This window comes from Balaenoptera physalus, assembly GCF_965194825.1.
Source record: "Balaenoptera physalus genome assembly, chromosome: 12".
NCBI lineage: Eukaryota > Metazoa > Chordata > Mammalia > Artiodactyla > Balaenopteridae > Balaenoptera > Balaenoptera physalus.
In genome coordinates this window covers 21006593-21033434 of record NC_138897.1, presented here as the reverse complement: position 1 = coordinate 21033434, position 26842 = coordinate 21006593, and the positions used below count along the sequence as shown (strand labels likewise).

General features: G+C 38.2%; 1 pseudogene across 1 annotated transcript; it reads left to right on the top strand.

Moving 5' to 3' along the window:
• Positions 1-1213: 1213 nt before the first annotated feature.
• Positions 1214-15770, top strand: LOC309639428 (small ribosomal subunit protein uS13 pseudogene; annotated as a pseudogene). The gene has a single exon. The product of its transcript is annotated as a small ribosomal subunit protein uS13 pseudogene (transcript).
• Positions 15771-26842: the final 11072 nt, after the last annotated feature.

The window sequence follows — 26842 nt, the reverse complement described above, 5'->3', positions numbered from 1 at the left end:
ATCAAGCCTGAGTAAATTTAAGAAAATTGAAATCATATCAAGCATCTTTTCTGACCACAACGCTATGAGATTAGAAATGAATTACAGGGAAAAAAACGTAGAAAACACAAACACATGGAGGCTAAACAATACATTACTAAATAACCAAGAGATCACTGAAGGAATCAAAGAGGAAATCAAAATATACCTAGAGACAACTGACAATGAAAACACGACGATCCAAAACCTATGGGATGCAAGAAAAAGCAGTTCTAAGAGGGAAGTTTATAGCTATACAAGCCTACCTCAAGAAACAAGAAAAATCTCAAAGAAACAATCTAACCTTACACCTAAAGGAACTAGAGAAAGGAGAACAAACAAAACCCAAAGTTAGCAGAAGGAAAGAAATCATAAAGATCAGAGCAGAAATAAATGAAATAGAAACAAAGAAAACAATAGTTAAGATCAATAAAACTAAAAGCTGGTTCTTTGAGAAGATAAACAAAATTGATAAACCATTAGCCAGACTCATCAAGAAAAAGAGGGAGAGGACTCAAATCAATAAAATTAGAAATGAAAAAGAAGTTACAACAGACACCACAGAAATACAAAGCATCCTAAAAGACTAGTACAAGCAACTTAATGCCAATAAAATGGACAACCTGGAAGAAATGGACAAATTCTTAGAAAGGTATAAACTTCCTAGAGTGAACCAGGAAGAAATAGAAAATATGAGCAGAGCAATCACAAGCAATGAAATTGAAACTGTGATTAAAAATCTTCCAACAAACAAAAGTCCAGGACCAGATGGCCTCACAGGTGAATTCTATCAAACATTTAGAGAAGAGCTAACACCCATCCTTCCCAAACTCTTCCAAGAATCTGCAGAGGAAGGAACACTCCCAAACTCATTCTATGAGGCCACCATCACCCTGATACCAAAACCAGACAAAGATACTACAAAAAAAGAAAATTACAGACCGATACCACTGATGAATATAGATGAAAAATCCTCAACAAAGTACTAGCAAAGAGAATCCAACAAAACATTAAAAGGATCATACACCATGATCAAGTGGGATTTATCTCAGGGATGAAATGATTCTTCAATATACGTAAATCAATCAGTGTGATAAACCATATTAACAAACTGAAGAATAAAAACCGTATGATCACCTCAATAAATGCAGAAAAAGCTTTTGACAAAATTCAACACCAATTTATGATAAAAACTCTCCAGAAAGTGGGCATAGAGGGAATCTACCTCAACATAATGAAGGCCATATACAACAAACCCACAGCAAACATCATTCTCAATGGTGAAAAACTGAAACCATTTCCTCTAAGATCAGGAACAAGACAAGGATGTCCACTCTCACCACTATTATTCAACATAGTCTTGGAAGTTTTAGCCTCGGCAATCAGAGAAGAAAAATAAATAAAAGGAATACAAATTGGAAAAGAAGAAGTAAAACTGTCACTGTTTGCAGATGACATGATACTACACATAGAGAATCCTAAAGATGCCACCAGAAAACTACTAGAGCTAATCAATGAATCTGGTAAAGTTGGAGGATACAAAATTAATGCACAGAAATCTCTTGCATTCCTATACACTAATGATGAAAACTCTGAAAGAGAAATTAAGGAAACACTCCCATTTACCATTGCAACAAAAAGAATAAAATACCTAGGAATAAACCTACCTAGGGAGACAAAAGACCTGTATGCAGAAAACTATAAGACACTGATGAAAGAAATTAAAGATGATACCAACAGATGGAGAGATATACCATGTTCTTGGATTGGAAGAATCAATATTGTGAAAATGACTCTACTACCCAAAGCAATCTACAGATTCAATGCGATCCCTATCAAATTACCAATGGCATTTTTTATGGAACTAGAACAAAAAATCTTAAAATTTGTATGGAGACACAAAAGAACCCGAATAGCCAAAGCAGTCTTGAGGGAAAAAAACGGAGCTGGAGGAATCAGACTCCCTGACTTCACACTATACTACAAAGCTACAGTAATCAAGACAATATGGTACTGGCACAAAAACAGAAACATAGATCAATGGAACAAGATAGAAAGCCCAGAGATAAGCCCATGCACCTATGGTCAACTAATCTATGACAAAGGAGGCAAGGATATGCAATGGAGAAAAGACAGTGTCTTCAATAAGTGGTGCTGGGAAAACTGGACAGCTACACGTAAAAAAAATGAAATTAGAACACACCCTAACACCATACACAAAAATAAACTCAAAATCGATTAGAGACCTAAATGTAAGACCGGACACTATAAAACCCTTAGAGGAAAACATAGGAAGAACACTCTTTGACATAAATCACAGCAAGATCTTTTTTGATCCACCTCCTAGAGTAATGGAAATAAAAACAAAACTAAACAAATGGGACCTAATGAAACTTCAAAGCTTTTGCACAGCAAAGGAAACCGTAAACAAGATGAAAAGACAACCCTCAGAGTGGGAGAAAATATTTGCAAACGAATCAATGGACAATGGATTAATCTCCAAAATATATAAACAGCTCATGCAGCTCAATATTAAAAAAAACAAACAACCGAATCCTAAAATGGGCAGAAGACCTAAATAGACACGGCTCCAAAGTAGACATACAGATGGCCAAGAAGCACATGAAAAGCTGCTCAACATCACTAATTATTAGAGAAATGCAAATCAAAACTACAATGAGGTATCACCTCACACCAGTTAGAATGGGCATCATCAGAAAATCTACAAACAACAAATGCTGGAGAGGGTGTGGAGAAAAGGGAACCCTCTTGCATTGTTGGTGGGAATGTGAATTGATGCAGCCACTATGGAGAACAGTATGGAGGTTCCTTAAAAAACTAAAAATAGAATTACCATATGATCCAGCAATCCCACTACTGGGCATATACCCAGAGAAAACCATAATTCAAAAAGACACATTCACCCCAATATTCATTGCAGCACTATTTGCAATAGCCAGGTCATGGAAGCAACCTAAATGCCCATCGACGGACGAATAGATAAAGAAGATGTGGTACATATATACAATGGAATATTACTCAGCTATAAAAAGGAATGGAATTGGGTCATTTGTTGAGACGTGGTTGGATCTAGAGACTGTCATACAGAGTGAAATAAGTCAGAAAGAGAAAAACACATATCGTATATTAATGCATATATGTGGAACCTAGAAAAATGGTACAGATTAACTGGTTTGCAGGGCAGAAATTGAGACACAGATGTAGAGAACAAACCTATGGACACCAAGAGCGAAAGCTGCTGGGGGGGTGGGTGGGGTGGTGGTGTGATGAATTGGGCGATTGGGATTGACATGTATGCACTGATGTGTATAAAGTTGATGACTAATAAGAACCTGCTGTATAAAAAAAAATTAAAAAATTAAAAAAAAAGATAACAAAAAACATGAAGTTATGCTTTCCTCTGGGCTGGTTCTCTATTTGAAATGCATAAGTATTGGTTTTTAAGAGTTTAATTATGTAAAATTTTACTTCAAACTCTATAATTTAGTCTACAAAGTTTCTAGTTGATATGAAAATGTCAAATGCAAAAAGACAGGAATTTTTAATTAGTTTAGGACCTTAAGTTTTTTGACAAATATTAAGTGGACTTGTTAACACTTGCTGCCAGAACTCAAGGGTTTTATTAAAAATAGAAACAGAGAAAATCAGCCTCCCTGAATACATGGTTCACAATCTAAGCCAAGCCTACTCCTTCCTTATGTCTCATTCTGAGTCTCTTCTTTCTGAAAGGTCACTCCTTTATTCTGTTTCGCTTTTACTGACAATATGTCTTTTTAAACACCAATATTCATTTATTATACTGTTAATAATAATAAATATCATGACAATATATTTAAAAAACAAAAAAACAACCCAAACCAAACAAAACCAAACAAAAAGAACAGAGAAAGAAGGCTTGGGTGTTACAGGCAACCGCGTGTGTGACTCTAAATAAGCACATTTTCATTCTTCTGGTCTGTTTCCTCATCAGTAAAAGTAGGAGACAGAATAAAATGATCTCTTATCAAATTAAATGGAATGATCTCTTATGGAATCAAATGTTTTCAGTTCATTCATTCCATGAATTCGATGTGTAAGATTGTTCTCCTTGCTTCCTATCTTCCTTCCTTCCTTCCTTGTTATGGGAAATACTTTGGAAAAGGAAAATTGCATCAATTGTTTCTTTTTCTTTTTCTTTTTTATAAGATCTTTGAGATAGATTCACATATCATACAGTTCACTCATTCACCAGTTGATTTTTAACCACAGGTTTTCTTTTAAATTAACAATGAAAATAGACTCTATGCATTTGACATGGTACTCTTCAAGAAGCTTATAGCCCGGTAGGGAAATGACACAAAACCAGAAACCGTCTCAGTGCCCATCAAAAAAGCAGCAAAATGTGGTGGCTTTACTTAACCTAAAGGTATCCTGAATCTATTTTTTCCAACTCAGAACTCTCTCTCCTAATAGCCAAACCCATATTTCTTCCTAGCTACTAGAAATATCTACCTGAATAATCAGAAACCTTAAATTCAATTTCTTAAAAACTTAACTCTTCCACTTGCCTTATAACTGGTTTCTTTGCCTGCACCGCCACCATCTTGGTTCCCAGCACCTCTATCCATCTAGTTCCCTGCGTTGGAGGGCTAACAGGCACACTCAAGGAGTGCCTCTCCTTCGACACGCAGTCTGAATCAGTTAGTAACTAATTCAACCACACCACAGTCTAAATATCTCTCTAATCTCCATCTCCTCCCTAGACTTAATTAGTTGAATTTATCAACTTGCATCAAGATATTTATTATGTTTGTTTGTTCACGCTTGTTGAATTGAAGTCCCATGAAATGACTGTGTCTCTTACGTTTATGTCCTGAGTACCCTTACATAATACTTGGCACATAATAGATACTCAGTAAATTAAGTTCTATTCTTAATAAGTAAGTAGTGATGCTCAACACTCTGTAATGACCTATATGGGAAAAGAATCTAAAAAAGAGTGGATATATGTATACGTATAGCTGATTCACTTTGCTGTGCAGCAGAAAGTAACACCACATTGTAAATCAACCCTACTCCAATAAAAATTTTTAAAAAAATGTATAAGTAAGTAGTGATGAACTAATATTTACTAACCTCCTTGTGAATTGATATTTCCTAAAATAAATTTAAAACCTTTTAAAGCTTCAAAGACAGAGCTTAAAATATCTAGGGATCTTCACATTTACTATCTCTAATGTGTATTATTTACTACCTTTGGATAATCTACCCTCACCAACTGTTCATCCTTTAATTCGGTCTCCATAATACTTCTCCCCAAGCTGTGATTACGTTACTGTCCATCCTTTTGAAACACAGATAACCTAGGAGCTAGTGGACATCATTTCGTATGAAAGAGAAGCTTTACACCCACCAAAATCCTACAGACACATGGTCTCCACCTGCCAGGAAAACAAGTTGTGTGTAAAGGTCTGCTGAGGCTTTCTTCTTCCACAGAACAGCACCTAAAGGAGGTGATAGGATGCAGCAACATGTGGCATGATGTTTGGAATGTTTCTCTGCCTAATTGGCCTGAATTTACGAGTACATAATAACTCTCTCTATCCATTTTCAAATCTAGGCAGCGTTATAAAATAAGCCTGAGTAATATTTAGGCCGCTTTGTTTTATGGGAAGCTTTACAACATGACCATGTTGTGCACAAATGCATGGGGTATGCACAGATGTTTGCATCATTTATACTTCTCAGGGCAGCAGCAACAATATGAATGCAGTTTGGAAAGCACCATTAAGAATTACACTTGGACTCTTACATTAAAAGGAAATGTGTTTCTTCCCACTTCCAATTCATTTTAAAAGTCAAGAGTTAAGTTGGCCAATGGGTGACTACCTCTCCCTTTCCAAGCTCTTTTCCTAAATCACTAAGTGTATTTGCTTTCACTTTCTGGTCTCTGGGTTTCTCTGCTGTTTTGTATTTTAAATAGCTAAGCAGCTCCAGGAGCAGAACATTACTGCTGTTCAGGGCCTGCTACTTTTTTTTTTTTTTTTTTTTAAGTTTTTAATTATTTATTTATTTATTTATTTTTGGCTGTGTTGGGTCTTCGTTTCTGTGCGAGGGCTTTCTCTAGTTGTGGCAAGTGGGGGCCACTCTTCATCACGGCGCGCAGGCCTCTCACTATCGCGGCCTCTCTTGTGGAGCACAGGCTCCAGACGCGCAGGCTCAGTAGTTGTGGCTCACGGGCCTAGTTGCTCCACGGCATGCGGGATCTTCCCAGACCAGGGCCCGAACCCATGTCCCCTGCATTGGCAGGCAGATCCTCAACCACTGTGCCACGAAGGAAGCCCAGGGCCTGCTACTTTTTTTCTTACTGTCTGGTTACTTGAATTAATGCTATAATATTTTGAATGCCATTATATTATGCTAGAACAATCTTTCCTCTGCTATGAGGACCAGCAGAGAACAGTTTGTAAGTAATATTGTCCTTTCCTGATTCAGTAAGTGGGTAATTTTTTCCAGTGAGCAAACCCGTATGACTTTCCTATTATGAAAATAAATGAAATAAGTTAGTCACCTGGTTTTTCAGAACTCTACTCTGAGGTTTGTTTGGGATTTTTAACAGATAGGCAAGGAGGCAGAAACTCTGGAAAATAATGCAGGAGTCCCTGATGACATACCAGCTAGTGAAGTGTTTGGTTATTGTGCTTTGTAATCTGCTAGGCTCCTCACCATGGATTCTTTAACTCACCAACACTCTGTGTAAGCCAAAAATCATCAGAACCCACCTAACATAACCATTCTTACCTAGATCCTTTCCAGGCAGGAGGGGCTCCTGGAGGACCTTTCCTGCTCAGGCAGCCCATATTTACCGATATTTAAAAATCTGTAACATGTCTAGGGACTTGGAACAAAATAAGAATAATTTTATATTTCCTTTTATAAAATTTTATCCCAGTCACTCATGGATCTAGCAACATATTTAGCTAAAACTGCACATCCAACTGTTCTATTCAGTCATGGAAACTGCTTTTTAAAATTGCTTTAAACCAGAGTTTCTCCACCTTGGTACTACTGACACTGGGGCTGGATGAATTTTGTGTTCTGGAAGCTGTCCTGGACATTGTAGGCTATTTAGCAGCTTCACTGGCCTCTACTCACTAGATGCCACTAGTGCCCTCCCCATTGTCATGACAACCAAAATGGTTTCTAGACATGGCCAAGTGTCCCCTGGAAGACAAAAATGACCCCTGGTTGAGAACCACTGTTCAAACAAAACCAGGTCATACTTAATAGAAAGAAACCCCTCTAGTACTGTGTAGCTCCCAAGAAGCCAGTGTGATATAGTGATGGCATAGGTGAGGGCAAGTGCATGGGTTTGGAATCAGCCTGCTGAGGTTTTACAGTTTCCTCATCTGTAAAAAGCAGATCATAAAACCTGCTTTTGCAGGTAGTTGACAGGTAATAGATGCGAAGTACCAGCAAAGTATCTGGAGCATATTAGCTATTTTAAAAGGAGTAGCTGTTTTATTATCAGCAAATAAATAAAATCTATGAAACAGTTGAACCTCAATTTCAGCCTTAAGATCATCTTTAGGTTTCAGTTTTAATTCCAGCGTCACTGAGAAGTAAAGCTGGTATGGAATGTTAGGCCCAATTTACACTATCCCCGGATACTCACTAGACTTAATTTGCTACATAAGTTTATTTTATCCTGAGGAGAAAGCTGGAAACTTCTCCCTGTGGCGGAACAAGTTCTGGGGCTGGTGGATTCACCGACAATAGTTTCAAGCAGGCCACTCCAAGCAGGAGTGCAATCCCCCATCATGGTCAGGCAAGTGCCAGCAACCAGTGGTTCCAGGAAGAGCAAAGGGTCACAGTGACTGGGCTTGGAAAGGAAGGAAGGTTCTTTACAATGAGAAGTGGGTGTAGGGGATTCTTAGGAGTCCAGGAAGAAAGGGGGTTAGCTCTCAGGAGATCTGCTACCATGGGTAATAGGACCTGGGCTACTGTGCTGGGGTGAGGGATTGGTTGACTGAGACCAGCAAGATCAGGTCTTAAAAGAACAGGCAGCGACCAGAACAAGAGCTTAAAGGTGGGGACTGAAGAAATGAGCTTTAAACAGGAACATTTTGGCAACCTCCCAGATAACAGTAACACTAGTTCCTGTCACTTCGTAGGTGTGACATCGGAGTTCTTCCTTTTAGGTATTTACTTGCAATGAAGAATAGATAGCACGGGAGGGGGTCTGCTGCAATCTGGTCTTTGCAATTAGAAGGAGTTTAGACTAAGGCAGCGTCCAATAGCGTGGGGAAGGCAGGTCTGGGTGACTGATCTTGAACCTGCGATTGAATGGCAAGCAAGCTCCAAGTTTTTACTTAGATCATACCTTATGTAATTAATACATCAAGCAAGTTAGGCTTATAATACATCAGAAACTCCTTTATTCTTTTTCATCATGACCCTCTCAAACCCAACATGTAGGCTTTGTTCTTCCCCTATTCCATGAAAGCCTGGGCAAGTTCCTCAATATACATGCATACGTTCTGATAATGTAATGTTGCCCTTTAGTTTGGTCCCTTAAACAGTCACAGTTGAATTAAAAAAATCTGGCGCGATCCCATATCAAAATTCCAAACTTGATTCCTGGTTTGTCTCAAGACTGCTGCCAGCAGGAAGCAATAGGAATGGGTTTGGAGCTCTAAGTGAAGCATTTGAAAATTCCTCAACAGCAGCGATGGGAAGAAAGGGGTGAACGGATAAGAGTGTAGAAAACATCTTTCCTAATTAGAATCATCTAGAGTTGTATCTGTCTGACTACGGCTTTAAAGCTCTCTCTCTCATGGGCAGCTTTGTGTGTTTTTGCACAACCCTCGTTGCTGTGGTCTGTCACCTGCCATTCCCTGCCTCAGTGATACAATCTCCACGGGCCCTTTTTACCCCTCTTAGGCTCCTGGTTTTCTTCTGTGCTTCTCCTCCTCACACATTCTCCTTTAGGGGCTCCGTTCTCCTCCAAGAAGCCCTCTTGGAAGAGGCCCTGCAAGATGATTCTAGAACCCTGGCAGACTGGCTCTCCATGACCACTGATCCCTTGGAAACATACATCTGCAACCCCTGACTCTGTGGTCCCGAACCTCAGATTCTGCACTGTGGCCACAGCCCACTTTGCCCGTTAGATTTCTTATGTAAGAGTCAAACCACAGCCTGCCATCGCTCCAGTGCAGAGGATGCACAAAAGCTCTCCAACTAACCTCCTTGAAGCCTCTCAATTAGCGCCCTTGAAACCTCCCTCAACAGCCTTGAGGTCAGGGAAAAGCACAAAGGACTCTCTCCAGTGTTAACCAATTTATACTCATAAGCAGATGAGGAGACCAGGGTCACCCACACCCACACCGGGGCGCTCTGACGTCTCATCTCCGAACGTGACAAGCATTCAGACCTGGAAGTCAGCCAAAACCGAGAGGAAACAGCCCCACGTCCACATCTTGCCTGATTTGAGAGGTAGGTGTAAGGCTGTCGGAGATGGGCAGGTGTGCTTGAGGCTCCCGACCAACTTTTTGGTGCTGTTGGGGGAAGGGTTGAGGTGTTGAAAGAAAGCAAGGGTGAGAGAGAGCTGACCCCTGCTCCAGGACCAGGCTGCCTGGAGGGCAGAGTCTCTTGTCACCCATTCGCTTAGCCTGGCTGCCAGCAGGAAAGTCACTGTGAGACTCATAAACGTATTGTTAAACCACTGAAGCACACACAGTGAGAATATCGCTATGTCACAGTCGCCAGCATGGCCCCTGCCAGGCAGGCTCTCACCCATTTGAGCAGAAACCGCCTAAGCCCTTTATCCAGGTTTCCCACTTAAAGTTAAGAAGACCAGAATCCCCTCCAACGCAGGGGATAAGACACTGCCTCAGAGATTCTCAAAAACTTCAGGATAGCGTTAAATCTTTTAAAGAGATCTTTAACAGACTGCCTCCGACAAAGAAATAACACAATGAGTGCTTGGCAGGCAGCTTGATTGTTAAGAGAAGACTCCGTGCCGCAGATGCTACAGACGTAAATCCGCTCCAGGAGGGAGACTCTGAATCCAAATAAACTAATAGGAGTTGGAGTCACGCCTTGAGAAACAAAAAAGGAAACCCAGTAAAAGAGTAATTTTTTTTTTCTGGTACCACCAGACCTCAGCTGGAGCAGAACAAACCAACTGTCCTTATGGCAACAATAAAATACCTTGTTTTACAAGACAGCGTCATAGCCCTGCTAATAGGAGAAAAGTTGTTTCAATAATATGGGAGTAGGCTACGTAGCTTTCGAAAAGAATTAATGTTTCAAGTGACATGGTTATTTGTCAAGTTCCCTGGAAAGATAAACAGCAGCATTATCCTGACAACTGTTAAGAAGATGCCAAAAAAAAAATTGAGGGCCTATCTGTACCGTCTCTCCTGGACTGGATCCCATTCTCCACCCAGAGTCTCTGATGGTTTAGAACAGAGCTCAGGGTTTACCTAGACAAAATCTAGGGCTGCACTTGACATGAGGATTCAGAGAGAAGCCTAGAAACTCTGTGTACAGGTACCTAGAAACTCTACCTGTGGACTCTTCTAGAGTGAGGAAAGAGGTATTTGAGTGACCTGAAGAGGACAGTGCACGTGGGAAACTGATGACTCTGGAGGAGAGTTAATGAACCAGAGGTGGACGATTCCATGAAGGACCCTTTAGGGAAGCCCCAGGTCTTGAAGAGCCTTCGCTTTTGTCAAACAATGAAAAGTCCATAAAAGAAAAAAAGAAAAAAGTCCAGATTAACTGAAATTTCAGCCACCACATGTGTTGAATTCTAAATTGTTGCACTGTAACAAGTTGTAAATTATAATATTCTTATAAATCCCTTCTGAGGGTATCTTAAGCCTTCAGTTCCAATCCAGTGAGCTGGTTCAGAAAAGCTAACCATATAAGAAAAAGGACTGTCCACTTGATCTCAGTTTTTTTCTGGACCCTTATGGAAAAAGGAAGTGTTCATCTTTGGTGAGCTAGAATGCACAATTCCTGGTGCCCCCTGACTGCATCCAAGAGACACCCATGACCTTGGGGTTGTGAAAGAGCAGGCCACGTAACATCAAAACTCACAGTCTCACTAATGGCAGAAAAGAGCGCCTGTAAAATACAAAGGGCTGGGTGATTCATAGGCAATTCTAACGGCTCAATACCTTAAGTTGGGCTGCTGGTTACAATTATTGGGAATCCTAGAAAGTTCTCGTCTGTTTGCTACCTCTCGAGTCCATAAAAATGATCCCTTTGCCCCTTTTCCCTATGACGATTTTATCACTCTGTTCTTATTCAAATAACCACATGCTACAGTTTGGTAGCAGCCTTCCTCAGATGAACCACTATCTTTGAGGGTGACACACTCTGAGCTTGCGGGCGATGACTGGTAGCACAGCACAGATGGACAGGAAATTGTGTGCCTTCCACAGCACGCTGCTCATATCTTTTACTACAGAATGTAAAGCACAGAGGTATGTTTGGGGCAAGGAAATTTGAGTCTCTTAGAAATCCAAAATCCTTCTAGCCCCTCAAGATATGACCGTTCACTGATAAATCTCCACCTTCCAGCTTTCTTGCTCCAATAAGAAACATGAGGGAGCGCCTTATTTTATGGTCCTCAACTCTTAACAAATCTGAAATCTATCAAAGAGAAATCTCCCCCACTACTATTTTTCCCCTCTCAAGCAGAAGAAAACTCTCCAAAAGTGGTCTGGAGATTATTCCACTTGTTAGAAGTAGCTGCATAGGATGTTCCTGACATTTCCATAAGTCTGTATCTGGCAGAACTGCTTTCTTTAACACAAACCAGCCTGTGGAAGAGAGCCCTGTGCTGTCAAAGCAGTTGGTGCTAAATACAGGCGATTGGTTACAGTAGTTACTTGCTTCCCTATCAAAAGCAGCCTAGGGCATGAGAACGGCATATTTTTCTTTCAACTTCTCTTTCTTGAATAGTTTTTTGTGCACGTACTTCTTGTAACATCCTAACTTGCCTAAAGTTATGCATAATTGCCTACCTGTGTATGTATGTGTAAGCATTTTGCATTTGAACCTAAAAGACAAATGACATTCCTTCATCTTTTTTATCTTTGGAAACCAACCACCCTGGGCCTTTATTGCTACTGCTGGCTGGAAGGGAGGTTAGACAGAGGGTCGGAGTAAGCGTACATTTTTTTTCACTTTTTAAAAATTGTGGTAAAATGCACATAATATAAAATTTCCATTTTATATAATATAACTATTATTTATATATAATATATAAATATATAATATTTATATATAATATAAAATAACCATTTTTAAGTGTAAAGCTCAGTGGTATTAAATACATTCACATTATTGTGCAACTATCACCACCATCCATCCCCCTAACTCTTTTCATCTTGTGGAACTTAATGTATGCTAAAGTTCGGACAAAGTGTCACTTAGCATGTTCACTGAGACAGCTGATAACTTCTACTATAGCCATATATCTATATCTATAGCTATATCCATAGATAAAAGCAAGAGTATTAAGAAAATACTCTTGCCAATAAGGAGATACATATCTCCATATTTATGAATATTAAGAAAATACTCTTACCAGCATGTTGTCAAAACCATTACTCAAGAATGAAATGAAATGTGGAAATAGCAATTCAAATTAATTTGATATAGTGTTCTCTTGATATTTTTCGTGCTTAACTCAGATTTCTAACCCACCTGCTTTAAAGTTACAATTAAAATATGATACCCAATGTTTTGGCTTCAGAGGACCCTCAATTAGTGAATTTATATTTCATTCATTACAGCAGCACTTTATCCATTTGGAAAATAGGGTCACAGACACGTGAGAAATGTATTTCTTGAAACTACAAATAACATTGCCTGTGCAGTTGAGAACCTTTGTGATTCAGCACAATTTTAGCTCTAGAAAATATGCCCATTGGAATTCTGAGGCAGAAAAGTCTTTACAGAGGAGATAGTAACATAGAGTAGGCATCACAGTATTTGGATCGAAAGAGAAAAGGGAATTCATTGCAGGAGGTGAGGGGAGAGCTGAGTCTAATTGATCTAGGGTAAGAGCTGCTTACAACAAAATTCAACTGGCAATTGCAACTCTTACAACTGAAGAAGCACTCAGGAGTCATTGAAATAGGACTGTCTCAAGAGCTAAGAGACTCCGGCCACTTCTCATTGTCATCATTGTCATTAAATATCAAGTGGCCACGCCTACCCCCAGGGCCTTTCCTTAACTATTAAATGAGTAGATTAAATTGAAGAAAATATAAAACTTAACTTGGCAAATCACAGTATTCCTTTTAACTGCATCAAGAGATAAGACTATTTTTCATCAGAGCAGACTCTCTTTGAACATAACCCTGAGTGAAAAAATGAGTAGTATCCACAGCTAACATCATATTCAATGGTGAAAGACTGAAAGGTTTTCCTCTAAGATCAGGAACAAGACAGGGATGCCATGCCTGCTTTTGCCATTTCTATACAACACAGTATTAGAAGTCCTAGCCAGAATAAGTAGGCAAGAAAAAGAAACAAAGGACGTCCAAATCAGAAAGAAGATGTAAAATGTCTCTAGTTGCAACATGATCTTATATGTAGAAAGCCCTAATGACTGCATTAAAAAACTGTTAGAAATAAACAAATTCTGCAATTGCAGGATATAAAATCAAAATGTAAAAATCAGTTACATTTACATACACTAAAAATAAACAATCTGAAAAGGAAAAAAAATTTTAATTCCATTTATAATAGCATTTAAAAAATAAAACACTTGGGAAAAAACTTAACCAAGGAGGTGAAAGACTTATACGCTGAAAACTTCCAAACACTGCTGAGGGAGGGTGGGAGGGAGACGCAAGAGGGAGGAGATATGGGGATATATGTATATGTATAGCTGATTCACTTTGTTATAAAGCAGAAACTAACATACCATTGTAAAGCAATTATACTCCAATAAAGATGTTAAAAACAAACAAAAATACACTGCTAAAAGAAATTGAAGAAGACACAAATAATTGGAAAGACATCCTGTGCTCATAGATTGGAAGATTTAATACTATTAAGGTGTCAATACAAACCAGAATGATCTACAGATTTAATGCGAATTTTTAGAATGGAAAAATACATTCTAAAATTAATATGGAATTTCAAAGGACCCCAAATAGCCAAAACAATCTATAAAAAGAAGAATGAAGTTAATGACACACACTTTCTGATTTCAAAACTTGTTACAAAGCTATGGTAATCAAAACAGTGTGTTACTGGCATGAAAACAGATATACAGACCAGTGGAATTGAATGGAGAGGCCAGAAATAAATGTTTGAGTATATGGTAAACTTATTTTTGACAAGGATGCCAAAACCATTCAATGGGAAAAGGACAGTCTCTTCAACAAATGGTGCTAGGAAAACTGGATAGACATATGCAAAAGAATTAAGTTAAAGCCTTACCTTACATCATATGAAAAATTAATTCAAAATGGATCAAAGACCTAAACTTAAGACTTCAACAATAAAACTCTTAAGAGAAAACATAGTGGAAAAACTTAATTACAATGAATTTGGCAATGATTTCTTGGATATGACACCAAAAGCACAGGCAACAAAGGTAAAAATAGCTAAACTGAACTACATCACAATTAAAAACTTCCATGTGAAGGACACAACCAACAGAGTGAAAAGGCAACCTGTAGAATGGGAAAAAATTTGCAATCATATGTATCATGCGGGGTTAATAACCCAAATACAGAAAGAACTTTTAAAACTCAACAACAAAAAACAACCCAATTTTATAAATGGACAAAAGGGCTACTGGGGCTGCTGCCACGTCTCTAGTAATCCCTGAGAAGTTCCAGCACATTTTGCAAGTACTCAACAACAATACTGATGAGCAGCATAATATTGCTTTAGCCATTACAGCAATTAAGGGTGTGGGGCAAAGATTTGCTCATGTGATGTTGAGGAAAGCAGACATCGACCTCCCCAAGAGGGCAGGAGAGCTCACTGAGGAAGACGTAGAAGGTGTGATCACCACTATGCAGAATCCACACCAGTACATGATCCCAGACTGGTTCTTCAATGTGAAGGATGGAAAACACAGCCAAGTCTTGGCCAATGGTCTGGACAACAAATTTCATGAAAACCTGGAACAAATGAAGAAGATTTGGGCCCACAGAGGGCTGTGCCACTTCTGGGGACTTTGTGTCCGAGGCCAACACACCAAGACCACAGGCCACCATGGTTGCACCATGCATGTGTCCAAGAAGAAATAAATTTGTGGGCATTGTCTGTTAATAAATAGTTTATATAATTTTTTTCAAATGGACAAAGAACTTGAAAAGACATGTCTCTGAAGAAAATAAACAAATAGCCAATAAGCATATAGAATTATGCTCAGCATCACTAATCATAGGGAAATGCAAATCAAAATCACAATGAGAGGGGACTTCCCTGGTGGCACAGTGGTTAAGAATCCGCCTGTCAATGCAGGGGACACGGGTTTGAGCCCTGGTCCGGTTAGATCCCACATGCTGAAGAGCAACTAAGCCCGTGCACCACAACTACTGAGCCTGTGCTCTAGAGCCCACGAGCCACAACTACTGAAGCCCACGCACCTAGAGCCCATGCTCCACAACAAAGAGAAGCCTGTACTTCTCACCGCAATGAGAAGCCTGTGCGCCGCAACTACAGAAAAGCCCACGCACAGCAATGAAAACCCAATGCAGCCAAAAATAAATTAATTACTTTTTTAAAAAAATCACGAGATATCACTTCATACCCATTAGGATGGTTACTATTTTAAAAGAAAAAAAAAAAGAAAGAAAATAACCAGTGTTGGCAAGGACGTGGAGAAACTGGAACCTTTATGCACTGTTGGTGAGAATGTAAAATGGTATAGCTACTATGGAAAACAATATAGCAATGTCTCAAAAACATTAAACATAGAATCATATGATCCAGCAATTCCACTCCTGCATTTACATCCAAAAGAACAGAAAGCAGGGTACCAAAGAGATATTTGTATACCCATGTTCAGAGCAGTATTATTATAGGCAAGAGGTAGAAGCAACCCACATGTCTATCAATGAATGAAAGGATAAACAAATGTGGTATATACATATAGTGGAATATTATTCAGCCTTAAAAAGGAAAAATATCTGACACATGTTACAACATGGATGAACTTTGAGGACATTTTGCTAAGTGAGATAAATCAGTCACAAAAAGACAAATACCATATGATTCCATGTATGTGAGGTATCTAGATTAGTCAAATTTATAGAAACAATGTACAATGGTTGTTGCCAGAAGATAGGGGGAGGAGAAAATGAGGAGTTACTGTTCAATGGATGTAGAATTTCAGGTTTGCAAGATGAAAAAATCCTGGAGATTGTTTGTACAACAATGTGAATTTACTTAACACTACTGAACTGTATGCTTAAATATGGTTAAGATGATAAATTTTCTGTTATGTGCATTTTACCACAATTAATTTAAAATTTAAAAAATTTAATTTAAACAAATGCGTGGTAGCAGAGGTGCAGAGCCTAGCCCAAGGGATTTTTTGTGCCACATTGATTCTCAATTCCTTCAAACAATTGCCTAACTCCTTGTTTTCTCCAAGAGAACATATCGGATGAATCTCAGCCTACAATAATCTTTCCCATTTCAGTATTGTATATGGCACCTAAGAATTCTGAATAATGTCCATCCCAAATCCAATGCTTTATTGGAGTTTTTCCATTTCATCTTCAGATACTTTCATGCCCTAAGATCACTTCTGCACCAATCTATAAAACCATGAGATTCCAAGGAGATAAGATTAAGGAAGAAGTTTTTACTAAGCTCACCAAAAAGTTAAAAAACAATAACAAAACACTCGTCATTAAGACATTCCAGTTAAATGAGAACCATGTGGCAATTCTTCAACTATTAACAAGACTTCAACTTCCCAACATTCTATTTTTCAAGGCATACCTCGAGCCCCATAATCTCTATAAAACTACCTATTTCCTTCCTCCCTACAAAACCATATTGCTATTTCTAATGTTGGTATTGTAAGCCCTGCAAAATTGTATTTTCTCTTTGGTTACAAACCTTGCCTTCAAAATCATGGTATCTTCACCACACCCACAAGCATTTCATGAGTGTCTAACATACAGATACTGCTTGATTTATGAAGTCAGTGCCTAGCCAGTTTTCCCTCACCCATTTGCCATGAGAACTATTTCAACTTTCTCAGATCCCTCTTCAAATTTCACTTGCTTAATGAAGCCATTCCAAGAAGGCAGTGAATTGGACTTCGGGGACATAACAATGAAAATTGAAAGAAACTGTCGAACATGTCACTTTAGTATAAATTATTTCTCCTCCACCAAGTACTTTTTACCCTTGCCCTTTCTCAGTCTTACCTTGACTGTCAACTCAACAAAGCTCAAATTATATCTCTATATGCTTTTCTTCATCTGGAGCTGGATAATTGATATAAGTTATCATCCATTTACTTGTACTCACTGTAAAGATTTCCCTATACTCCTGCTTCTCTGGACACCTTGTGCTTGTATATTCAATATCATCCGATAATACTGGATATGGGCAATGTGAGGAATAGGGGAGGAGGGAATCAATGAGATTTTTAGTTTTCTCAACTCTGTAATGATGAGCAAGTCATTTATTGATTTTAGGTCTCAACTTCTTCATTTATTTAAAATGATAATAACAAAGAGATCTTTAAGTTTGCTGCTACATTTCTTAAGAGTACATTCAAGCTGCCATTAAAGGGAGCCAAAAATACACTGATTTAAGGAAGATAAAAAATGTATATCTCCCTTACAGTCCAGAAGTAGCCAGCCCAAGGCTAAAGGGATGGTCCTGCCATCCTCAACAGATGACTGGTATCCTGAGTCTAAAACGTCTTCTCAAGCTGCCACCATTAGGTCTGTATCCCAGCCAGATGAATGAAGGAAAGGTCAAAGGCAGGGCATACCCATTCCTCTTATGACTGTGATCTGGAAGTAACTCTTTGCCTCACATTGCATTGGCCAGAGCTTGATCACATGGCCATGAAAATAAAGATAGGAAATGTAGTCTCTACTGGGATGCCCAGCGGAAATTCAGATGCTCTTTCATTAGTTTAGTACAACATATAATTTTTAGAATGTTAACTCTGAAGGGTCTGAGATTTTATGCCATTTGCAAGATAATAAGTTTCCCTGGCACAGTCTCATGGATACTGGCAAAAGACATGGGACTCCTGGGTCAGGAACAATCGTTTATGACTCATGGTACTGCAAGTAGCATGAGCGTCACCATATCTGCATCAGTTTACCTTGCCCTCCCAAGCCCCACAGGGGCAATGTGATGGGCTTGGATGTGTGTATGCACACATAGTTGGTCGCACTACAGGAGAAGAATTTTGAATTTAGTGAATCTTTTACAGTGGCAGTAATGTGCTTGCTTTTTGTGCTGCAGAGAGTCACATTCTCTATCTTCCAAGGCTGTTCTCTCTATAAACATCTTTAAATATATAGTCCAGGTAACAGTGAGTTATTACCCGACTCATAGGACGTACAGAAATGAAAGAGACCCATGGACAATTGTCTCCCGACATAGGACACTATTAAGAAAGACACAGGACGCTATCACTATTTGTGCTGGGACAACAGAATGAACCGAGACTTCTCCAGGAAAACCAGGACAATATGTTCATCTTAACATTAGTGGATCCCTAGCAGTCTCTGCCACATATTCTAATTCTATAGTATCTGCCATCTGAAGGAATAACATGAAGGCCACCAGTTCTTTACGGACCAAGATGTATGTAAAGATAACAGTGCCCAAGGTAAACATTTTCAATTATCACAACTGGCTCCTTAAATCTAATACTTCTAGTGTTAGGATCTTAAACGTACTTCACATGATGTGAATGTTGAGTCATTTAAGGTAAGGACTCTAGACTAGGACACCAGGCACCTGAGATCTAGGGTCAGATTTTCTATTAGTTTGATTCCTGATTTTGGAAATGTCACTTAACATCTTTTAACCTTAATTTACTTATTCTGTATAATGAGTTGTTAATGCCTTTTACGTCTATCTCAAGTTTCACTTGAACTCAGCCACTACCATGGTCTAGTAACTTGAGATGAAGGTTATATATAGGTCAGAGGATAGCTTTCTGGCGAAAGTGTCGGTAGTTCCACTAATTCTCAGAGCACTCCTTGCCTCTTTTAGAAGATACTTCTTGTGTGGGCCACCCAAAACAATAAATATTCTTTCTCTTAAACCTGTTAAGTTTGGGTCCAACTTTTTAATAAATTCAATAGGAGCTAAGTGATTTCATTATACCCTGTTTCAGTTACGTTTACCTGGATCACAGCTTTTGTCTCACGTACCAATTTCAGTGGCTATTCTGGAAAACTGTAGAGGAAGTTTCTGAGGCTGCCTCTATATGGGCACAGGAGGAGAAATTGATGGCACTAGTGCCAATTATCTCCATCCTTGATCTGAATTCTCTCTCCTTATTTGTTACTATTTGATCCATTCCTTTTCATCTACCTGCTTCAAAAGACAATTAAAGAGTGCGAATCTCTTTAATCACTTCCTAAACAAAGACCTAAGAAACACTTTACTTACTGTATTATCTCCTTTTTATCCATGATCTGCAGTTAGTTCCACTAATTCTTTCGTGCCTTCTTGCCTTTTATGTTTTAATTATTTTTCAATATTGGTTCTGAACTCATTTCAAAATGCTTTATAAACTTTGTCAGTGGAGATGGGGTGGGGAGGGGTCTGCCTACACACCTAAATTTCTGGTCTACAGCTTTGCAGTATTTCCATCCTCCTCTTTTCATTTTCAAAAACCACTTTTTTCTTGCAATTGTCTTTTTTTTTTTTTTTTTTTTGCAAATGAGTCCTATAGGATTTCAGTTCAAAGCACTTGTCTAGGTCTATGTTTCCAATTGTGGTATTTTTAAACACAGACTCCAGGCTTCCTGTGGGGTTTTTTCTGTTTGTTTTAAATTGTCTTTTCAACATCTTCCTAATTAATGTCCTTATTTTAGAACAATTTCCATTTTATAATTTTTCATTTCATTTTCTTCATTTTTATTCAAAGTCATAACTGCATGTGATTTACGAAACAAAAAGAACAGAAAACCAACAATTCTTATTTCCATGTCTCCCCACCCACAGAGTCTTAATCCCCAGAGGCAAACACTTTTAACTGCTTCCTTTTCATTTTTCTGGGGCTCACCTTCAAACACTTAATTAGCACATTTACACCATGATTTCTTGGCTACTGGCCTCCTGCTATGGTAGCTGAGGATTTTGCTCACTTACATCATTCCCCACCTCCCCAAATCTTTCTCTCTATATAGTTTTATCACCATAGTTTCTCCTCTGAAGACATCTGCAATAACAACAAAATTAGTTAAAACACTATTTCTTGGCCCATAAATTATACCCAATACATCTCGGCTCCCTACTTTATAAGATGACAGGACACAAAAACTCTCACCCTTGTCTCCTCCTCTCTTCCATTCCTCCATCTCTCATCTCCGTCAGCCATATCTATGCTTTTAATAATAGCAGAGTGGATACTATTTACAATCTGTCCTATAATCTTCCTACAGTTTTCCATAATTTGTCTATAGGCCAATTCTAAAAGATGAAAACCAATAAGTGGTATTTGATTTACTGTGGTCATGTCAATAATGAGCTACGTCATAAGCTAGGACTCCATTTTCTTTTCCAGTGTCGTTTTCCAATTAAACTAAAATATACTTAGAATCAGTTCAATTGGATTCTCTTCTTCACAGTTTATCAATTTCCTTTGGCATATCCTCAAACATTTCTAGACTCACAATCATACTATCTATCCTTTCATTCTGCCTTTCTTTCCTTACCAGAGACCACCGTTTTGGTGTCTTCCTTCTCTTTCCCTAATATGGATTAGTTGCTTTTTAGGCCTAGCACACTGAATTCCCATCACTGCACTCTGGTTTGGATCCTCTGTTTCCTGTATTCTGTATATTTTTTCCTGATATGGTCTCTTTTATTTCTGGAGCATATCCTCAGGAACTTTCTACAAAAGGGTACTCAGGCATCTTGGTCTGAAAACATTCATTCTACTATCACCTTTGATTTACTGGCTATTATCTTTGAATATAAAGTGCTGTTGGTAAGGATCTAATCTCACTCCTTTGTAGGCAACTTTTTTTTAACCTCTCCATGACCTACTTTTTAGGAGGGTCTCCTTATCTTTGGTCTTCTAAAATGTCACAATTATATATCTCTAGGAGTCTCTTTACACATTCCCTGTGCTTAGTCCTATATGAGCCTTTTCATTCTGAGCACTTGTGTTCTTTTTCGATTCTGGGAAATTTTCTTCTGATTTCTTCTGTTCCACAAATTTGCTAAAGCCTAGTCTTATTCTCTCCACTAAATTTAAGACTCAGTTCTATCCCTATATTCTTTTCTATCTGCCACCTCTCGCTAGATAATTTCATCGTCACCTGTGGCCTAACTTCACCAATATACTGATGACTCCTGAATTTATATCTCCAGCCTGACCTGCCTCCACACCTGTGGACCCTATGGATCCAATTGCCTATTTGACCTGCATGCTTGGATGTCCAACAGATATCTCAAATATAACAAGGCCTAACTAAATGTCTTGATATCCCTTTTCATCTTAGTACCTATTCTATATCCATTCTGTCACAAGTCAGAAAAAACATCCCCTTAACTGCATAACAAAAATATCTACAAGTCACCTGTAATTTCTTTTGTTCCCGCTCACCAAACAGCAGAGCCAGCAGCAAATCTAAAATCTGTCCTGAATCTGACCACTTCTCACCAACTCCACTAATTAACACCAAAATTATCTTTTCCTAAGACCAGTAGCACAAGAGTATATAATCTGTCATATAAATGCACATATCCTAGAATTCAACTGGCTGGCTTGGTTTCAAATTCCAGCTATACCACTCAATATCTGTGCGACCTAGAACATTGTCCTTAATAACCCTATGCCTCGGTTTTCTCATCTATAAAATGGGGATAATAAAATATCTCCCTCATGGAGTTGCCATGTGGGGCACAGGATAAGCCTTCAATAAGTGTTCAGTGTCATGATTATTATCACTATTACTGCAATTACTTCCTAACTAATTTTCTTGATTTCAGTCCTTCCACTCTCCAGCTGCTAGAATGTTCTCTCTCTTTTACTTTAAAATCATCATGGAGTATAACACACGTGCACAAAAGTGTCATTTGCATACAGCTCAGTAATTTTCAGAAAATAAACATCCATGAACTCAGAGCCAGGTAAAGAAATAAGATTTTGCTAGCACCCCAGATGACCCCTTCATACCTTTTCCCAATGAACACCTCCCATCTTCTTCCCCAAAGGCAATCATTATTATTTATAACACTATAATTTAGTTGTGCACCACACAGTATGCATTATTTGCTATCTGGCCTCTTTTGCTTAATATTATGTTTGTGACCTTCATCCACGTTGTGTGCAAAAAAAGTTCATTCACTTTAACTGTAATATAGTAATGTAGTACTTCGTTATATGAATATGTGAAAAAATTGTTTATTTAATCTACTATTGATGAGCACATGGGTTGTTTTTAATCTTTAGCTATCATGAATAGTGCAGCTGCAAACAATCAGGTAGGTGGCTCTTGATATACATCTGCATACATTTCTGTTGTGTATGTAACTAAGAGTGGAGTTTCTGTGTCATAGTTGAGTGTATGTTCAGTTTTAGTAGACAATACCAACCAGTTTTGCCAAGTGGCTGCATCAATTTACACTTCTGTCAGTAGTTTGAGAGCTTTACTTGCTTCACCAAAATCTGGTAGTAAAAATCTGTTTAACCTTGTTAACTCTGCTGGGTATATAGTGACATCTCACTGTGGATTTGAGTATCATGATGACTAATAAGTTTGGGAACCTTTCCAAATATTTATTAGCCATATGGATATATTTTTTAAATTTCACAGCTGGGGACCAGACACCCAGTTGTCACCTGACATACAGATGTGTCAGGTGACTGGAAGCAAGGGGAAGGTGAACAGGGGCTACGTGTCAAGAGGGAATTTGAAGTCTTGAAGATAAGTCTACAGTGATGGAAGGAGTCTGATTCAAGTAGCCAGATTCAGCTAAGTAGTCAAGGTCATGGTTTCTGAGTCTTGAAAGCCTTCCTGACCCAGCTACCCTGCCTACCTTTGAGAACTGCCAGGGAAAATACCTGTGAACATGAACTAAAAGAGCCTTCTCACTAAACTCTTAAACATCCCTCCCATGGGACACACACACACCAAGGACTACACACAGTGGGTGACACAGTGACAATGACCCTACAACCTGGACATCTCTCAGTTCTGTTGAGACTTAAATCCCAGTGGTAAAATATTAGCTTTGAGAAGACTGAGTTCAGCAAGGGCAAAAACAGCATTTCCAGTTTCCGGTAATGATTACAGAATTTCTGGTTAAGGACAATTACATTTTGAAATTTCTATTCTGTCAGAAATGGGCAAGTATTATTATCACAAGAAGAAATACAGGCCGAGATACTGAAGAAAGCCACAGTAGCAAAAAGAAAAAAATAACAAAAAAAGAAAAGAGAAAAAATATCGATGAGATAACCACTACACAGCTCTTAGAATGGCCAAAATCCAAAAACACTGACAAATAACAAATGCTGTCAAGAAAAAGAAGCAACAGGAACTCTCATTCATTGCTAGTATAAATGCAAAATGGTAGAGGCACTTTGAAAGACAGTCTGGTGGTTTCTTCCAAAACTGAGCATACTTCTACCATAGATCCAGCATATCACTGTTTATAGTAGTTTTATTCACAATTGCCAAAACTTGGAAGCAACCAAGATAGCCTTCAATAGGTTAATGGATAAATGAACTGTGGTACATTTAGATAATGGACTATTACTCAGTGTTTGAAAGAAATAAGCTATCAAGCCATGAAAATTCATGGAGGAAACTGAAATGCATATTACTGAGTGAAAGAAGCCAATCTGAAAAGGCTACATACTGTGTGATTCCAACTATATGACATTCTGGAAAGGCAAAACTATGGAGGCAGTATAAGAGTAGTATTGGTTTCCAGGGGTTGAGGGAGGGAAAGATAAATAGGCAGAGCACAGAGGCTTTTTAGGGCAGTGAAACTATTGTGTCTGAAACTATAATGGTGGATATGTCATTATACCTTTGTCCAAACCCATAGAACATAAAACACCAAGAGTGAATCCTAATATAAACTATGGGCTTTGAGTGATAATGACATGTCAATGTATGTTCATCAAATATAACAAATGTACCATTCTGGTGGAGGATAATAATATGGGAGGCTATGAATGTATGGGGGTAGCGGGTGTATAGGAACTCTACACTTCCTGCTCAATTCTATAGTGAAACTAAAACTGCTCTAAAAAATAATGTCTATTTTTAATAAAGAAGATAAGCAAAACAGGAAAATCCTATTGGAAGCACTTTGAAACACACACAAAAAAGAAAAAAAACAGTGGGGCTCAGTTCAACTAATACCAACAGATACAATAGATATGCCAGTCTTCTGCTTAAACCCTTCAGTGGGTTTTGGGTTGGGTTTCTAAGACACTGAGATGAGAATTCATGTGAAACAGATTTATTTGAAAGTATTCCCAGGAAAAATGTGGGCAGAGTGGGTCAATGGGACTGGGGTGTGGGGGAAGGAAGCAAACAAGGGCACACTATCAAGTTAGTCCCACAATGGTAACTTTCTAGGAACCCTACGGGGAAGATGAAGACAGTGTTGGTCACTCCTGAAACTCCCATTAGGACAGGGAACCTTTGTGCACTACTGATGAGAATATAAACTGGTGCAGCCACCATGGAAAACAGTATGGAGGTACCTCAAAATATTAAAATTAGAACTGTCATATGACCCAGCAATTCCACTTCTGAATATTTATTCAAAGAAAACAAAAAGACTAAGTCAAAAAGAAATATGGGTGGCGCAGTGATTGAGAATCTGCCTGCCAATGCAGGGGACATGGGTTCGAGCCCCAGTCTGGGAAGATCCCACGTGCCGCGGAGCAGCTGGGCCCATGAGCCACAACTACTGAGCCTGCGTGTCTGGAGCCTGTGCTCCGCAACAAGAGAGGCCACGATAATGAGAGGCCCACGCACTGCGATGAAGAGTGGCCCCTGCTTGCCACAACTAGAGAAAGCCCTTGCACAGAAACGAAGACCCAACACAGCCATAAATAAATAAAAATTAAAAAAAAAAAAAGAAATATGCACCCCAGTGTTCAATGCAGCATTATTTACAATAGTCAAGATATGGAAACAACCTGAGTGCTCACTGATGGATGAATGGATTTAAAAAACATCACACACACAAACACACACACACACACACACACACTAGAATATTATTGAGCTATTAAAAAAATGAAATCTTGCCATTTGCAACATCATGGATAGACCTCGAGAGTATTATCCTAAATGAAATGTCAAACAGAGAAAAACAAATACTGTATGATCTCATTTATATGTAGACACTGAAAAAAAAAAAAAGGCAAAAATAAGTCAAGCTCATAGATACAGAGAACAGACTGGTAGTTGTTGCCAGAAGGTGGGATGGGGGGAGGGGTTGGAAGAGAAATGGGTGAAGAGGGTCAAAAGGTACAAACACTCAGTTATAAAATGAACAAGTCATGGGGATACAGTGTACAGCAATGGTGACTACAGTTAATAGTACTGTATTGCATATTTGAAAGTTGCTAAGAGAATAAACCTTAAAAGTTCTCATCACAAGAAAAATATTTTTGTAACTCTGTAAGGTGACAGATGTTAATTAGACTTATTGTGGTGATCATTTACAATATATACAAATATCGAATCATTATGTTGTACACCTGATTTTATGTCAATTATACCTCAATTTAAAAAAAACAGGTTTAACAGCACTAAAGAACAAACTGAAACTTCTGTAACTTGAAAAACACCATAGACAAGGTCAACAGAAAAACAACATAAATGATAGAAAAAATCATTTTAAATATATAAATATTTCCCATACATTGACAGGAAAAATCTAAAAAGGAAAACATGGTATTAAAAAAAAAAACCCAGGACCTGGTAATCCATCCATTAAATCGTAAAAGCATTTGGCTCATTCAAATATGAAAAGATGCTTAGATTCACTAATAATCAAATGAATATTAATTAAAACAGAGATATCACTTTTTAACCTATCATATTAACAAAGATTTAAAAATAACAACAGTATATATGTGAAAACATTGGGAAGCAGGTACTCATATTATTGGTCGGCATATAAATTGGTACCACCTTTTGGAAAGTAATTTAGAAGTGTATATCAAAATCTAAAATTTACTGTACCCTTGACCCAGAAATTTTATTTTAAGGAATTTATCCTACAGAAGTACTAATACAAGTTTACCAAGATAGTTATACAAGAATGTTTGTGTAGACTTATTTATAACAAAGAATTATCATCTAAAGAACTTTAAAATATTTCCTTAAGAGTACCTTATAATTATGGCATAGTCATAAAGTAAAATCATCTGTAGTCACTAAAAAGAATAAGGCAAATCTGTATATACCAACAAAGGAAAATGTCAATGGCATATTAAGTTACAAAAGCAAATTATTAATACATACTACATGTTTGAACTTCAAAAGCATTATGCTGTTCAAAAAGACAGCTGTAAAAATCACACATTGTATGATTCCAATTATGTGAAATGTTCAAAAAAAGCAACTCTATA